The sequence below is a fragment of the Camarhynchus parvulus genome, chromosome 9 (assembly GCF_901933205.1).
Source record: "Camarhynchus parvulus chromosome 9, STF_HiC, whole genome shotgun sequence".
NCBI lineage: Eukaryota > Metazoa > Chordata > Aves > Passeriformes > Thraupidae > Camarhynchus > Camarhynchus parvulus.
Genome location: NC_044579.1, coordinates 16,288,566 through 16,307,473, shown reverse-complemented (window position 1 = coordinate 16,307,473; position 18,908 = coordinate 16,288,566).

The following is an 18,908-nucleotide window of genomic DNA, read 5'->3' as shown; positions in this document are numbered from 1 at the left end:
TCAGAAGCAGACTTTACCCCTTTTGTCTGCCTGCAGAGGAGGGAGCCTTGCAGCTGGAGAATGTGCAAGTAGTGCATTCTTGCCTGTACCCTTTGCTTGATTTGCCCTCACATCTGAGCTCCAGCAGCCAGCTGAAAGCAATCAGAGCTTTGCCCGAGCCAGTCCAAGTGTTCTTGGGATACCCCAGCTGAAAAACATCTACAGAATTGCTTGTCAGACATTCCAAAACAACAAAAAATGGTTAATAAAGGAGAATACTTGCAAATAATGTGGGTCTTGTGCTTGAGCAAGTAAGGGATGTCACACAGGCTATAAATGAAAGGTAAGTTTCTGAGTGTAGATTTCTGAACATGGTTCACAGGTAAATTACAAATATAAACAAACTATTTAATATTTCAACATTGCCCAAGGTTAACATTCTAAATATGCCTGTCAAGTTGTCTGCCCTGAGCAAAGCCTAACTCATCTCAAATGCCAAGGCCCAATCACATAATGAGAAGAGGCCATGCGCAGTAGGCACAGTCCAAGCTCTGGTATCATTATCCAGGTACCAGGGCAGTGGGTGCTCCCTGTGAGGCTGGAAACCACACACATCACTCTTCTTGAGAGACTAAAACACAGCACTGGAGTCACACACCAGTTCATTATCCACACAAAACTAGAAATATACAACCACAACATAAACAGAGATGTTATTTAGTTTTTGTAAAGTACATACCACATGAAATACACATGGGAAACTAAGGGGATCCATTCTTTCAGGGACGAATTATGGTGGCCCCTGGTAAGGTAAAACAGAGAAACCCATATTGTACAGAAGAGAGAGCCAGGTAATCCAGACTTCCACATGAGAGAGAGCCAGTACTGAGGGATTGGACACCACAACTCTGTGCTTGGCTGCAGTGGGATGGAAAGAAACCTCTGCCAAGAAAAAGACACGTGGAGCAACAGCCCAATTCCAGACTGCTATTGACTTGTTTAACGATGGGAGAGAGATGAGGAGCAAGACCTGCCACAGCTGTTTTATAAAGGCAATGTCACAACACTTAATGTAAAGGATGAGGACTGCAGCCAGCAGTACTTAGCCAAATTAATTGAGATCTGGAAATAACAGTATAACATGCAGTTCAGTACTAGCTGAGCAGTTAGCAAGCTGATTTCTAGGAGAACTGACTGGCCCATCCCCATTCTAAAAACCTCCAGTAGAATACTGCTGCAGTGACAGACACAAATGAAGCAACAGACTTATTAATTTCCCTTCCTTGTGCACAGCTATTCAGCTCTCCTGGGCAGTGGCAGTGAGTGTTCATAAAGCAACTTTCAAACAAGTGTTTCCTATTAGAAGAGACAAAGAATTTCACATCAAAGTTTCAAAATACAATAAATTATTTACCTTCTAGATGGTGCTGATCTATTTCACCAGCTAGTTTGGTGAATTGCCATTACTACTTGAAAGCTTAAGGAGGCAATGGAAACAAGCTGAAGTGCAGCCATACACCATTAACACCTGATAGCAGCACTCCTCCCACCTGCTGAAGAGTTGGGTAATTAATGTAGAATGTGTTACTTCTGCCAAAACACTGCAGTTACTACCCTCTACCAGTAACATACACACATATATTCCACCTTCAAACTCTGTTTCCACTTTTTTATCTTTCAGGGCACTGCAGAAGTTCCTCTCTTATACAACACCAAATGACAAACATCCTTACTTCTGCCAGCTCATTTTTCCTGATTATAATGGCACCTTCTTTTTTTACAAGCAGATTTGTGTGCTGAACACTAGCAACTATTAAATGAATAAATGAGCAAAATGAATAAATGACACAAAAGAAGAAGCAATCTATATGAAAACATTGAAGAAAGCTGTAAGACACAACACTTTATTTTTCTCTAAGATCGTTTAGACATTTGATCCCTATGCTCCTACTGAACTAAGGGTTGCACCTAGAGCAGGTGCTGTCCAAACGTTACCAGCAGAAGTCCAGCTGCAACTCAATACAGGACATACACAAAAGCCGTACCAGAAGCCTTAGTTCTTTGCTCTTTACACATAATTCTTTACACATTACACATTTATGCTTTCCCTCCTTTGTAGCTGCCAGTTATTTGCAGAGTCTCGACAGCAGCTGAGCCAACTTTCAGGACACTCCAACACAAGCCAGATTTAGTATAACTGGAATATAAGGTGCTGATAAATCCAGAGCAAGATGTGCTGAGAACCAACAGACCTCACTGAATACACCCAATTTTACTTTCCTGTGGGAATATTCACTTCTGGTACAAAATGTCAGTTGAAATTCAGCCAGAAATTTCAGGTTCTGTGGAACTTTTTTACAAAAGCAACACAGCTTTACTGCAATGGCTGTGCCATCCCAGCATCCCTGAGTGCAAGGCACAGAGGCGAGAGGGAACCAGCACACCTCAGCAGACCTGCCACCCTGGCATTCTGTGTTACAGATCCAGAGGCAGCAATCACTGCCCAGGACAGAACACCACAGATCCACCTGGCAGTCCCAAAATTGCCACCTGGCACACCTGCCAAGGGATCTGCTTGTTAGCCAAGATGCAATGGTTAATTCTGCTCAATCTTGCTGATGTAGGTAGAGAAGATTAAACCCTGAATAGAGCAGCTTTGCACTCCATCATGAGACCTCAGCATAAGGCTTTTTATAAAACTTTGTATTTCAGAGGCAACATTACTGGCAACCCAAAAAAGTATGGTAAAAAGAAGGTAACTCCATTAAATTCCCCAGAGCTGTATATATTCAACACAGCAAGCAATTCAGACTTCAGAACCATTGTGCCTGCTGGTGAATAAAACGCATCTGGAAGTTCCTAAGTGATCCCACTGAGCAGTATAACTGAAACCAGAATTTGGTCTGGAATCTTCAAATCATAACTTCAGTATCTTTCAAAGACCATCTTTTCAGATCTGACTGTATTTGCCTCAGATATTGCATCAAAAGCCCTGATGAAATCCAGCACCAGTGTATTTCATCAGTCAACAGGAAGTCTCACAGAAGACTCACAGAAGTGGCAGATGATTTTTGTCACCCTGGAACTGAAGTCTCGATGTTTTAAGGGCAGATTGAATAAAATACAATGCAAATACACGAGGAGTAATTAAATGCTATATTGAGATAACAGTGTAAGATTTGCTAGCAACACATTAAAAACACCACTGTCCTCTAAGGAAACAGGCCGTCAATTTCAGATTTGCTTCATCAATTTCATTCTGTTTTGTTTCTGCATTCTTGCAGCAAAGGCACAGCAGAGAAAAATACACTGCTAACAAAACTTTGTTTATAATACTCCAAGATGCAATGAGGCAATAAAATAGTTTAGCTGGTACCTGAAATGAAACATGGCCTCTTAAGGGACAACTAGTCAGCACAGTTTTTGGTCAGAACCCAAACCAATCATGACGGTTCCTTGAGGGTTTCCACCAAAACTCCATCAGAGTAGTGCATCCTGTTTGATAATGAGCCAAATTCTGATCTCTGTGCCCAGATCTCTGTGCCCATGTAAATCTGTTGGTGGTGCAGTTGTAGGGGTGCTTTGGGATTCGACAAAGGCTGATAGCATGCACAACATTTGTGGAAAGTCAGGAGAGACATGTAACTTCTTCTAAGTTTTCAAAACTCAGGAGTTTGGGAATACTTTATGAAGACCTTCAAGGCTGCCTATAAAAGCACTTCAAATCTAGTGATGTAAAGAAAACAACTCACATTTGATGTAGAGGTAACTAGGAACTGTGAACTGGCTGCTGTCTCTAAGCCCAGCAGTTGCTTTAGCACAGCTGTCCATTTGTACTGGGCAAGATCCCTCAGATGATGGAAAATGCCCATGAACTTTATGGGAACACACTTGCAGAATTGCTTTCTGTTTTGTGCAGAGAGGATGTATTACAGCTAGGCACTGCTGTAGGGTAAACTGATGACCTTTCACTTAAAACTTTCCCTCTACTTCATGAGCTGTCTTGCCTGAAAAACTAGAAAAGGGAAATATTTATCTGAATTAAATGATTCACAGAAATGATATGCTTGATCATCTAAAGAGTCATATAAGTCTCATCATTCATAGCTTTAAGTCCAAAGCAATCTTAATATCAAAATGGCTAATAAATGACTCATAAATACCTAGAGATTTGAAAAGGCTCGTGAACCCTAGCGATTTGCCATCCATGCCTACCAGCTAAGGATTTGGGTATAACTATGTAACGGAGGAGAACACTCCACTGATGGAGAGACACGGGGCCTGAAGCCTCATGCAGTGCATTTTAAAAGCGAACGCAAGTAGGAAGAACAGGGTCTGGTTTCCGTGGCATTTGAGGCTTCTTGCGCGGGGTTTCCAGTGGAAATCACCGGCAGCGAGCGCACACGCTCCTCGGCAGCGATGGTGGCACCCGGGCAGTGCGGACCGACACTCACGTGACTGTCACACAGCGGGACCCGCGCCTGTCCCGGCCCCAGCACCGCGCCTGTCCCGCTCCGGCCGGGCGCTCCCCGCTCTCCCTCCACCCGCCACCGCGAAGCGCAGCCGGAGGACAGACAGCAGGCGAAGGGAGGATGCCGCGCCGCCGGCGGGGCTGTCAGCGAGGGCTGTCAGCCGCCGGCCGTAGCGCGGGGAGGCGCGCAGTGCAGCGGCTCGGGCGGGCCAGCGCTGCCCGCGGGCTGCTCCGCTCGGGGCCGGGCGGGCCGGGGCTCCCGGCGCTGCCGCCGCGCCCTCCCCGGGACCCGAGCGCGCCTCGCACCTGGGCCGGTGCCCGCTGCCCCGCCGGGCGCTGCCCCGCCGCACTCACCCGCAGCTGCAGCCGCCCGCTGGCGGCCGCGGCGGCCGCGCTGTGCCGCAGCTCCGCCGCCTGCCCCCGGCCGCAGCAGGCTCCGCGTGAAGCGCCGCGTCCGCTCGCCGGCCATGGGCGCCGGCAGCCCCGCGCTCCGGCCGCCGCTCCCCGCCCGGGCCGCGGCGCCGTCAGGAAGCGGAACTGGGGGTTTCCCTCCCGCTCCCCCGCGCGGGGAGGTGTGCGGGGCGGGGGCCGCCCGCCGACCCTCCCCGGGGCAGCGTCGCGGCCCCGCCGCCCGCGCCGGTCATGTGCGCGCCGGGGCAGCGCGGGCCCCAGAGCGCACCGGGCACGGCCCCCGCTGCTCCAGACGGATGCGCACCCGGGGGCCGAGGGGGTACCGGGGCTCCGGGAGGGAGCCCGGCCCGGGCCGGCGCGGCCACACCGCTCTCCGTGCGTGTGGCCACCAAAGGATGCTCGCCCGGCAAGGCTGCGGGTGGGCTTGGCGCAGGAAGAGCTACTCTTGGTGTTAACCACTTGCTGAGAACTGCCGTTCAGAGGGTGAACCCCTGAAAGTGGTGTCCAGGTTTCATGAGAAATCTACTCTCTGGTCATCACCACCATCCACTAAGCTCTTAGAAAGCATCCTCCAAGCAGCACCGAGACCCTGCACAGATCAAGGCTGGATGCCTCCCAGACCTTCTGCCAGCTGGAATGGCATCTCTCTCTCTCCATGATGGAAAACTCAGCCGATCCACAATTAAGTTTAGCCATTTAAGCCCACAGAAGTTACACAATAGTCACAGCTCTCCCAGCCCCCAGCGCAGTGATCATACCTTCTGTTAGAAGGAACACAGCTTTGTGCCTTAACACTAAAGCTGCAGTGTGGAGAATAAAGGATTGCTGTGAGCGCTGTATCTTAATTTCTTTGCACAATAATACTTACATTCTCCTCTGTAATGCAGAGTTTTCTTTCTCCAGTTAAACTGGTAGGGATGGGAAAGGAGGTAACCATGAGAGATAACACACCTGAGTCCATGGCAATCCCTGTAAGAAAAGATTGAAATAAAACCTGAGGAGCTTCAGTGCAATCCCTGAAGGGCAATACTGCTGTACATGCGCGAGTGCAACAGCTGAAGCTGCAAAGGTGCTAAAACACAAAACCCAACAGAGTCAGTTAACATTTAGTTAGACTTTGTATTAGGGAATTAAGTGTGGCAAGAACTCCTGGATTACCTCCTTGCCCAGAAGCACGGTGTGTGTTTTGAGGTAGCTGTCCGTAAGACACGGCAGGTTGCAGTGTGGTAGGAATTCACTGCAGCCTCCTCGTGGCTCCCAGTTCTCTCTTCCAAGCTTACTGAAGATACCAAAGGCAGCAATGATAAAGGAGTTTAAGTATTGCTCTGAAAAGAAAATGTTTCCCTATAAAGTGAATTATCTGAAGTGTGCTCCAGAATTAGCTTAAAAATTAAGTTCTCTAGTCTAGCCATTTCTACGGGGCAACAGGTGCTACATTGTAATATCTTGGAGATGGCATTTGTTTGAAGCTAAAGCTCAGTAAGAAAACACTACTGGATTGAAAAGATTTCTTAAGAAATTTGACAAAAAAAGCTACAGTAAGATGAAAAAGGAGACTCCATTCATTTTGCAAACAATCCATATAAGGATCATTTTAGGAATGCAGCCTGATCTTGCAAAGAAACAAAAAAGAAGAATAAGTAGCCTCAGGGACTAGGGAAGCATTCTGCCTCAACACAAGGATGTAATTTAGGATAAATTTGACTGCAATCTATTGCAGACAGCAAAGAAAACACACATTGCATATGTGAGAAAGGACAAAGAAAACTAATGGTTTCTTCCATTCAGTATGTGCATGAAAATGGTTTTAAGAAAACCATCACCAAAAAGCAGACCAGAAATGTCCAGCCATCCCTGTCTTTGGGCACAGTGCTGTTGCTCCTGCTCAGATGTGGTCAGCTCTGTGGTCACGCCTGTGCTCCACAATACTTCTCCCTTCACAACTGCACATGGGCAAGCTGGGGTTGAGTGAATATGCAGATACTTGTCAGTGAGCATTTGGCTGCTGAAATCTATTAGTAGACATCAAGAAGTAAAGGAGCCAGCTGTTTCTACACCACAAACATTTTCAAGCCTGCAGGGAAGCAAGAAATATCCACAAATACTCAAATAATGAGCAAAAAAAGGCAGTAGGATTAAGTAGAACACATTTTTTATTACCATCTTCCTAAGTATTCAGGGATAGTCTAGGAAAGGACCTCTGTCAAAGACAAGCTGAGCCTCTCAAATTGTCACACACAGTGCAAAGCACAAGTGGCCAGAATTTTACATGAATGTGATTGTTAACCAAAATCTCTTATGCAAGAGTAACTCTCTGGGTGTATTTCACAGTTCTTCTATATTTCAGAAGTTCTTTGGTTTTCAGATTTCAATCAGTTGTTACACAAGGCCACTGCACTCCCTAAGAGGCTTTCCATTTGATTTTGGGTACCCCATAGTGTGGTTCTGCTAAAAAGGTATATATACTATAAGCTGTTAATTCTCCACCTTTAAAAAGCTGTTACCGTGATAAACAGGTATTTAGCATTAGTAAAATAGCAGCAACAGCAGAGTAACTTACTTTGGATATTCAATTGATCTAGGACTGGAGATTTTTATTTACAGAAACAAGTAATTCTTAAAACATGAGTTTGAAGCCTATTCCTACAACTACTTAAGGCTGCCCCTGAGAGATGGATGATATAGCATCACTGATGGAGAGCAACTTCAGCACAGCATAAAATAGCTGGCAGTAACTGTTTGGATTGGGTTTCACACTCAAAGCTGGCTTTGGACCTGGAACACTTTCTTTTTCAAATTTCAAGAATGCTTGGAAAACTTTTGTTTCAATACCACTGCTAATCAGAAGCAAAACGCAGTTTTGAATTTGCAATTGCATTAAACAGCAAGGCCATGTGACTCTGTTTAGCAAGACCATGAAAACTATTTTCTTTCACAACTGTGTGTGAGCTTGAATAGACAAAAGTTCCACTTTCTCACAAATGCATCAAAGAATTGACTCCCTTCCCCCCAGTGACCATTTCCCCCAGGCTTACAGCAAAACAAGAGATAGTGACACTCTGTTTAGGTTTGCTTCTTTAGCATGTTTGGTAATCTAACATTTCTAGAGCTGCCTTTTGAAGAAAATCACAAAAACCTGTCATTTTTTATATCTGTACTGGTACAACTTATCCAATATGCATTCGTTTTCTAACGCAGACATCCAGCTTTGTTATCTGGGGATTCTAGTTCATGCCAACAGGTCACTCAGGACTGTGAGTATTTAAACATTTTACATAAGTTTTCTTTGTCCCTGAAATGGTCATTAATTTGATTAGTGAAAAAGGCATTTCTTATGTATTTCTTATACCATTAAGCTAGTGCAAGCAAACATTCAAGAAAAACACTTTTTTCATTGAGATAACACCTTCCCCTGCCCGTGCCTCTTCTGCCCCTGACCACAAATGCATTTCTATCTTGTTATCAGCACGTGCTAACTGCAAAGTGAAACTAGCTGCTGTGGGTTTTTTATCATCTGAGCTGCAAAAATTCCAGAACATACTTTACAGTGTAGCTTCATTTTCTCATGGGCTTTGAACTTTTTACTGCGTGCAATGTAAAGAATCTTCCTGTCCATGAGACCTTCTTTAGCTTCTAGTACAGTTTTAAGTTGTCACTAAATGCTGATGCAGATGTTTGCTGCAGGGAATCAGGGAGTCTCCACCATTACTCATAGCACAAGAAGGTTGACTCCTTTAACATGATTCTAAATACAAGTGCTTTTTACATTGGTCCAGTAACTCAGAAACATTTTAGTCTTCACTATTCACTTCCCAGGTAATTGCCACTGTGTCTGATTTGTTACAAATAACATCATTGCACAATCTTTAATTGTTCTGCCACCTGCAGAACATGACATCCAACCTGCTCACAGGCACTGCTCTTCCCAGGATGACCGTGGTTGCTCTGGAACACAGCTCAGCCTGCCCAGGCACAGCACTGAGGAGAGCTTTCTCCCTCCACAGCTGATCCCTGCACTGCATCTGCATTGCTTCATCTCACAGTGGATGAACTCAACAAATTCACGGTGATAGATCTGTTTGAAGTTTAATGTGTCTTAACACGAGATAGCAGCAGAAGGAAATGAAAACCTGCAAACACAAAATGCCTCCTTCAACACTCAAATTAAAAACTGCAAAAGTAATACTACTGCACATGCCTTTAATATCTACACATATAGGCCCACTCTTCTGCAAAGGTTACACTCTGTAAAAACAGACTTAGAGCATAAAGGATATTAAGAGAAATAAGTTTCCAGCCCTTCACTTGCCCTTTCTCTAAGGCACCAGGTTGGGTGTAGCTGCCTGAGTAGAAGCATCAGTAGGGCTATTTTAGCAAGGCAAGTAAGAGGGTCATGGGGTGGCTCTAAATATTTCAAGCTTCTTGCTATGACCTACTCTGTAAATGCATATAAATTTAACTATTTCTACTAGATTTGTGAGGATGAAGGCTCATCACTGAGGAGCTACAACTGACAGATCACAGTGAAACTGTTCTTATTAATTAATTAACACTTGTATGTGTTGGTAGTTAAATCTCAAACACCGGGCAAACAGTGCCCTTATCCTTTTTATAAATTCTTACTGGAAAACACACTGCTTGTAGAAGACAGGCTGTATCATTATTTGACATGTTCAGCAAGGTCAGAATGTCTTTCCTTAATTACAGAATATCAAATCTGACTCATATTTCGTTACAATGCCAGGGCAGAATTCTAGTCCTTCTAGAGAGTTAAATGCAAGAAGTTAAGAATAGAACACTGCAGGGTTAAAAAACCCTTCCATATTTAAAGGCCTCCAAAATACCCAAGTACACAATTTAAATGAAAACAAAGATATATACAAATTTAATGTTATCTCTGACCAGGACATGCAATCACATAAGCAGCCAGAAAATCCAGTATGTCTTGTGGATCTGAATTCATTCGTGCTTTGAACTCTAGAGATAAGCTCCTCTCCCATCCCAACACCCTTAAATTTAATACTACAAGAAGCATTTATTCATCCAAACCAGTTTCTTTAGGGTCATGTGTCTTTGCATGATGAATAGGCATAAAATTTACTGTCAGTTTTTATGTGGTATGGTTTTAAATGCGAGAGGGCACTACCTAATGGTTGAGGCAATAATCTGGACACTTGTGTTGATTCTTATTCTGCAGGATTTATCTTCTCTATCTGACTTTTCTCCAGAGAATGGGAAAAACTATATCTTCACCATGGGTGTAGTATAAAGGGGTTCAAATGTTTAGTTCACAAGGTCCAAATGAATAACAAGGCTATTTATGTCTATGTGTAAATATTTGTAAGAATAGTCTCATTCAGAGCTGGAGTTTCACAAAAAATTTCCACCTAAATATTGTATTCCATTTTCTGGTCAGCTGTATAATTCACATTAATCATTCTCCCAATAAACAGTTTCAATACTTTCTCCTTTATAATGGTAAAAGTGCAAGAGCAAAGTTGTTTATAAAGCATTCAAACACTGCATTCAAACCAGCATTATAACTACCTAGCTGGAACATACCAAAAAAAAGTTCTTTTCACTTCAGCTGTGCAAATGCAAACCCTTGAATTTGTGACAGCTGTATTAGCCTCTTAGGAGAAGATTCACACATGGATTTAAGCATCTTTATGGAGCAGAAGCATTACTCAGTGATTCATGAGACACTCATCCTTTAAGTGCTCAGGCACTCACAGGACTACAGACATTGTTAAATACAGAGTGCTCTTCTTAAGTGTGCAGAAAATAACAAGTTTGGTGTTTAAACCTTTCTCTCCAAAGCTGTTATGAATTCTCAAGTATGGCAGCACTGAGCACTACAGCCCTTCTAAGACTCATTCTTCACATCCCCTCTCTGTTGAGTCATCAGGCTTATTTTGGAAATTCTCATGAAATTCTAACATGGAAGTTGCAAGGAAAATCATGTCAAATCAATTTCAAGTTAATCTCAATCATTGGATGATTGATATGTTCTCAGTTTCAAAATATGACTCCATTATCAATTACATTAAACATACATTGCTGAGAGGCTCCATTTGGTATGATGGATGCAATGTCATGCATGATTTAATTGTGACACCAACACTCTTGTAAATCGACTGAGGTCCATTGTCACAAAAAACAGATTTCTGTCATGTTTTGAATTGGTGAAAGTGCACATAATCACCCAAATTAAACTACAGCTCAAGCAGCCTTTTCCCTTTTAAAGTAGAAATTCTCTGTTCCATGTAGCACTTGACAAGTGTGCATCATTAGAACCACCTCTTTAGTTAAAAAAATTGGCAGAAAATTTAAATATAAAATAGGAGAAGCTTAAGGTAATTGTGATCACAGTCTTAATTTAGGAATATTTAGAACAGCTTGAAACTTCTAGTAAGTGCTCCACCTGCACATTTTTCACTGTACTTATAGATGATATTAAAGGCAAGATTAATTCTCTTCATGCTTTTAATTCTCACTTTCATGTCCCATACCTCCATAGCACATACTCTTCTTTCACAGTAAGCATATTTTACCACTTGTGGAAGTCAACCAGGTCAAGATCCTGACCTTTCCAATTTTTAAATGCTGTCTTTCCATGATACTCTATACAAAGTGTACTTGGCATTGAGGATTGCATTCCAGGATCCTCTTTTTTCTTTTCCAAAGACATAGTCTGCTTGATTTTACTACTGCTTGAAATGATTAATAAGATAGGTCTTGTGATCTCCAAATTTAAATTTTAAAATGCATTTGGTCTGCTACCTCACAGGTAAAAATTCCCAATGGAAAAGAGCTGGCATGAGAATTGAATGTAACCATAATTGAATGGATAATCATCTTGGGTGAAATCTGGATTCTTTGTCATATTTTCCTTTTTTAAAAGCAGATGTTGCACAAATGTTTTTTTCCTTCATAAAAATGCAGAGCACATAGACAATAAGATCAATGGTATAAAACAATAAACAGAAAAACCAGCTAACCTGGCTTTACTTCTGCCAAAACTCTTGGGCACTGCATATTCACAAATAGTCAACTCTTTGGAAAAGGAAGACATAACCATAACCAAGAATGAAGCAGATAACAGAAATAAGGCAGAAAGCCCATTATATATTTCAGTCATTTTTATAAAGGTAGACATAGATTTCAATAGAGCACAGGAGGGACTAAAGGCTGAACCTCCTACTGCCTCTTTCCTTTAGTGGTTAGTTGGGATGCAGCAAGATCCTATAGCAATGTACTGCTGTCATGGTGGGAAGCAGCTGCTGGAGACTGGAAATTCTGCATGACCAGATGGGAGCGAAAAGGATAAATGTGCTGGACATGATTCAGTACTTTCCTTTGGGAGGAAAGAACTTCTTTCTTTCTTGCTCCATTTGAGAAAAAAAAAAAAAAAAAAAGAAAAAAAGAAAAAAAAAGACTAGGTGCTGGAGTTCATAGTCAGATTGTGGAAGATGTTGGTCAGGAAATGTATCCACCAGCTTGCACATCCCTAAATACAGCCAGGAACATCAGTGAGTGGCCTCTGCCCTTATCGTTGACTTCCTCCCACCACCCTGACTGCACAGGGGGAGGAATTGTCCTCAAATGTCACAGCAAAAGCAGAGACCTTTCCTCTGCTCCCTCTCAGACTCTTGTTCTATCGCTGTGCTGGAAAAGCGAGGGGGAGCCACAGCAGCAGCTCTGTGCAATCTTGTCCCTACCACAAACACTCACACACTAGCTGCTAAAGCCTGCTCCTTGAAGTGGAAACGTGGTCACATCATGTGGCTTTAAGCTTTGTTCTCTATTTCCACTCTTGCCTCTCACACAAAGTGGTTGAAATAATTTTTGGTTTCACTTCATGGACAAACGGTCACAGTGAGACCTAATCTTCTCACTCTCTTCGCCACCAGAATGCAGAAAGATTTCAAATGTCTCCCACAGCCCTTCTGAAATCTTGTCTGGACACTGCAAGAACAATATTGCCAGAGCTGATTTAGTTGTGGAAAACACTCCGATTGATGTAATCTGGCTCTTTATAAAACGTCTAGAGACTTGAATTTTCCAAGTTAGAAGACTCTTGGGCCCACTCCCGCTTCTGAGTCAGAAGGGTTGAACAAAGTGCTACACCATAAACATGTGTCAGAAAAAAAATGTAAACAGGCATTCTGAAATTTACTCTCCGGAGGTTTAGTTTTGCTAAAATTTGCTGCTTTCTTCTTCCCTTACAAGGAAACTTGTGGAATAAGAAAAAGAAGATAGTCAAGTTATCTTATCTCTGTCCTATTCAGTGACAAACAGGTAAAATACTAAAACCCCTCAACGACTCACACCGATGCATTAGCAGGAGAAAGAGGGGAAAATGTCATCCCTGAAGTATAAACTCTTTGCTTAGCAGCTGATTGTAACCAATTTATGTGAGTGAAAATCCAGAGTTTAATCTAGTTTCTGTGACTATCAGAGCTGCCGCTTGGGTCCAATTTGCTTGCACTACATAAAGTTTGTATTCCCTCAAGCAATCACTTGATATTTACAAACAGCAATACTAGAATGGCAATAGGTTTACTTTTGACTTAAATTTAGACACTTAATAAATTAAAAATAATTGTATTTTAAACAAAAATCCTTTTCACCTATCCAGCAACAAGGCCAATTTGAAGTCAAGCTCAGATTGTAACTCATATGATGTAAATGAAAGCAGCGGGTTTTATAGTATATTCCACACTGGAGAATCAAATGAGTTCTTTCTGATGGACTTCTTGAATCTTTGGAGTGTATCACAAAATCTATACATAGAAGTTTTAATACAGAACAGAGTACAAAAATACTAATAAATTATTAGAAAGTGATTTGTTCTTAAATGAGAGCACAGATGGGCACCATAGCTACATAACATCCAATGGAGAGAGCTACCCATGGAGACCAACTGAAAATCTGAACAGGAACTTCTGCCAGCATCAGTCAATGTAAAATAATTCTGCCCCTCTGTCTGTAACAATGACAGGTGCCAAGACATCTCTCTTTCTGTACTCATAAATAAACACATTCAACAAGATGGAATAATAAGTTAATCTGCTGAGGGTAACTCTATATACTTAATGTAACTAGAGAAGAGTGTTAAAAACTGGCCTGCAACTGTACTCTGAAGCTGTTATCAGATTCTGTCTTTTACTTGATAGTAACAATACATCATGCTATTGAGACTGACCAAATCTCATTAAAGTTCATGGGACTAAATCCACTAATTTTACTGGACTCCAACATTCTCTCCTCCACAAGCAAGAGGGACCCACAACTAACTTACTACTGAAGTACATCTTTAACATGAGGGAAAAACTCTCTCCTGAAGTGTACACACGTATTCTCATTCAACTTCCATAGATTAATTAATGTGGCAGAGGGGAAAGATGCATATATTGCACGTAAGGGAATATTTTTACAGCAATTACCACCTCCTTTTTTCTATATGATACCTTTTACTTTACCATCTGCGCAGTGGAACACAGAGCTGCTCATTTCTCCAGGTGCAGAAAATTAAGTTTAAAAGAAAGCCTTCCCTCCCTGTTACTCCTACAGTGGAAACAGTCATGCAGAATATTCTTGGCCCACCTTTGCCTTCAACAGGCCATGATAGTAGACCACCTGTTTTTTTAATCTTACTCACTGCAACCATTATGTGACAGGTCCCTGTAGCCTCCAGGCCCAAATGAGGTTCCACTACAGACCACTGTCTCTCATTAGTTTATAAGGCAATAAACTACTGGGAATGACTCATGGGTGGATCGGAGACAAGCACAGAGAAATTCTTCAACCCACGTTTGGAGAATTGGTGGGACAGGAGAAATTGAAGTGCTTTGGCACTACAGGCAGCAGGTAGAGTTCAGAGCAGGTGCCATTTTCATAAGCAATGATTCTTAAAAGAAAACTACATTAAAAAACTGAAAAAAGATGCAACTTGAAATATGTCATGTGTAAAAGATAACTGAAAACAGCAGAAAATGCAAGTATTACAGGTTGCATTAGTGCACTGCCTGGGACTTGATACTGCAGATTCACAAAGGCATTTACTGTGTGTGTATTTCTCCTAGAGCAGTGGGCTCAGTAGGCAGATATCAAGACCTAAAAATCAGTCTCTAGCCTCAGCATCTGCCTACATGATAAACTGTCCAGGTGACTTTGGCTGCAGCTCTGGGTCCATCACAATTAGACTACTGTTCTGTTTTCTGAGCTGCTTCGTCTCCCTTAAGGCCATCTCTTCAACTTTGGAATAAGACATTTCTTCCCTGCTCAGCCAGAAGACCTATAATACTTAATAGCTCCTTTGAGGGATAATAACAAAAACATCGGGGGCTAACATCAGGATTGCTTTTATGACTATTTAATATTTATTTATGACTAGCAGCACATTAATAATTACAGTTCCCTGAATTTCCAGTTTAACATACAGGGAGTCCCTGACTGTGTCCTTAAATGTTGTGTTATGTGGACCCCAACAATTCAAAATTGGGGCCACCTTCTCATCAAACTCTCATCTCAAAATTGTCAAATTGGGCCCACCTTCTCATCACCTTACATTTACACAGAAGTGGAATGATGCATGCAAATCAGACAAAGCACATGCCATAAACAAAAATGGGGATGTTACAGTCATTCCCTCCCCATAGATGCACAGTGTAAATTTCCTTTAAAAGTTCTACCCCTGCCCAGATTTCGCTGGGGGAAGCGATACTTGAGTTTCTGCCAGCTGATTAGTCACAGGTGGAAGATAAGCTCTGTCCCTCTAAATGGTTTCCCACCTATAGTGAAAGTTACAATTAGATGATTAAACAAGAATATTATTAATCCATTAATCCTAAAAGCCCAATTCACTTGTCATTGTTTATTCTATTTTACATTCTCTCTTTTCACCTCAATTTACCTCAGATTAGGTAAGGAAGCCTTTATGTAGAAAAGACATGTAAGGGCATAGGGGTCATAAGAGTTTACATCTTTTTTTGGAGGCAGGGCCAAGGATATCCTCAAGGCTTGGTGTTAGGTCTCTTTCCTCCACACACCCTTTGCCTTCTTTTCTTCCTGGACTAAACTCTCATTTTTTCTCATCACTGAGAGATCTGCCCTCACAGTAACATCACCATCTTGGCGCTCCCATTGTGGTGTCAGACGTCCCTGCATCTTTCTGCTGCTTGGCTGGTTACTCGCCCGTTTCATATTTGAGTACCCAATTTCTCTGAAATGCAATGTTTTGGACCTGGACTGAATGTTAAGTGGTGAATTTCAGACCATTTATTAAATGTCTGAATATTCTGGTTATCTACATCAAAGGACTGCAACCCTTCCCTGCACAGCTTCATCTACAAATGTTAATAGACCATCTTTGTTCTACTCTTATGTCAGTAGCCAAGAGATATATTACAATTAAGCTGAGGACAGCTTTCTCTTGAAATTTCCTTCTGTTTTAGCAAACCAATTGACACCTGACCTTTGGACAGTTTTCAGCTGGTCGTGTACTCAGCTAATGATGATTTCATCTAGATTCTGCTGCCTTAGTCTGTTTATGAGAATGTCATGTGAGAATGTGTTCTCAGTGTGCCACGTATCTGATATAACACAATCCTGCTCTGGAAGGTCATCTGGTCTGTCAAAGAAGAAAATTTTACTGCCTGAATGCAAATGTTTTGACATATCTATTGCTAAGGCAATTTGGGCTACAGAGTGCACAGAGAATAAACAAGATGCAAATCCTCCCACAGATATATAAACTTCTCCTCTTCGGGGTAATTGCCAGTACCTCTAGTTTTTCATGCCCTCTCTGTCTCAATCCTTATTTGATTGCTGTGTGCACCTAAAAGGCAACAGTATTCAGCTTTTTATTGCAGCAGGGAAATGGAGATGTGAGGCCATTCACTTCCAGCTTTCCTATGTGCTCTGACATGGCCCAGCCTGTGGCCATGTCCAAGTGTAACTTCAGCACTCTCCTTCCTTTAAGAGATAGACACACGGTCACGCAGTGATAAGGGACTGAAAAAACCTCAGGAAAACTGGCAAGGTGCTGTAGAGTGTCTGTGATGTCCTTCTGCACTGCAGACTCTGGGCCAAAGCCTGAATACCTCAACCCTACAGACGTTTATTAGGGCTTTATCCTGGGAGAGAGGGATTCAGATTAACTCACCTAAATAGAAAGCTGATCTGGGATTTCCAGCATTTCAGATTCGTGCCCTAGCCATGGAGCTGCTGGATAAGACATGCATGCTATTTATTTTCACTGCTGTGGGATGTTCTCTGCAAGATCCCAGCCCCAGTCTGTCAGGCAGACCTGGAATGTATCAGCCTGTGCCCTGCAGATGAGTAAGTCAGAAAGATGCAGACTGTGAATCCTAAAAGGGGCTAAAACATTACTTTTGTGCACTGGTACTTAATACTTACTAAAGTGAGACACTGGGGGGGATTTCAAGAAGCCAGAATGTGATGACTTGGGACACTGGTACAAATTTAGCAGAGTCATAGTCTTCCAAATTTTGAATTTTTGATGAAGTAGCAGTCAAGTATTTCAAATGTGAATGGTATTAAATCCCACAGTCAGTCAGTGACATTTTTTATGCTGTGCTCTAAAACAATTATCTAGAACCTTCCAGTGATACAACATTTAGCTATTCCTGCACGTGACTCCTGGAGATCAGGGATTTTAAGTCTGTGTAAAAATATAACCCCCTCCCACACACATTGTCTTTGTGTGAATATAGGACAGCAACACTCAAGAGCTGTCCTGCAGGTAACAAGAACATTGGAGATTAAAGTAGTACACAAATAAAATAAATTCAGTATATAAATACATAAAAGTTTAAGAGCTTTTCCCAGTGAAAGCTTTTCAAATAGAAGTATCATACATTTAAAATTTTACAACTCTTCTGTTTAAAATCAGAAGGGAAAAGTCAGACTAGTTAGAATCTGGAATGTTCTGCAATTCTTTATTTCTAATTCCACTCAGCATATCATTGGGTAAATTAGTTCTGTTGATATCATCTTCACATGTCTGTGACATGTCTAGTTTTATATGAAATACCAGATATTAGTACAGTAGCCAACTTCCTCCCAGTCTTTGCTTGCTTAAAATTATAACTGACTTACATTTAGTCTATATTTAACCCTCTTATTTTTTATTATCATATTTAAACTTGTTGCTCAACCTATGGATATAAAAAATTACCTTTTCAGCTTTTCATCTGATGTTTTCAAACTTTCTCTAAAGTTATGGAACTACACAAACATAAACACAAGTGTCACATGCACAGTCATGCAAGAGAAACATCAGTATTTAAGTGAGAAAATAACATGAACAAGATAAATACAAATGCATCTTCTCTTAACATAGATTTACATGAAAAGGGAAGCAGGAAATTGCTTGCCAAAATCAGAAACAATAGGTCAATATCAGGATACAGTACATTCAGGTACTAAGGGAAGACTTGAAGGCAGGAAACTTTGTTTGGGGTTTCAGCCCTAGCATGGATTTTTATTGCAAAAATAATAGTGAATTACTTTGGACTAGATCAGAAATCCAGTTTAAAAAGTAGCTGCTCTATTTGACATAAAATACTTCAGCATTCTTACATAATGCCAAAATGCAAGGATATGTTCATTCTTTTTGATGCCTCTTGTCTTTGTGTATTTCCAGAGAGCTGAACTGGTTTTGTACAAAGGTATTGCTTCAGCCAGACACAGAGCAGTTTCTGCTGCTGACACTATGGCCAAAGGAATGGGAAACATGGCTTTGAAACCTCTCAAAAAAGGGAGAAGCTTTTCCAATCCACTGGGAAATACACAACCAGTCCCAATTCAAAATACCAAAATGGTTTAAAGAGGACAATTTAGAGCAAGGAATTCATGAACACCTTTTGCTTAGGAAATGTATATTGAAACAAGAAGCCACAACTGAGCCTCCTCCTATGCACCCCATGTGCTCTGAGCAACTTATTACCAGACCCATTACCACAATGTGTTGCTCAGGTGCTGTGGCAGCAGTTTGGTGGGGTTTGCAGGATCACAACTT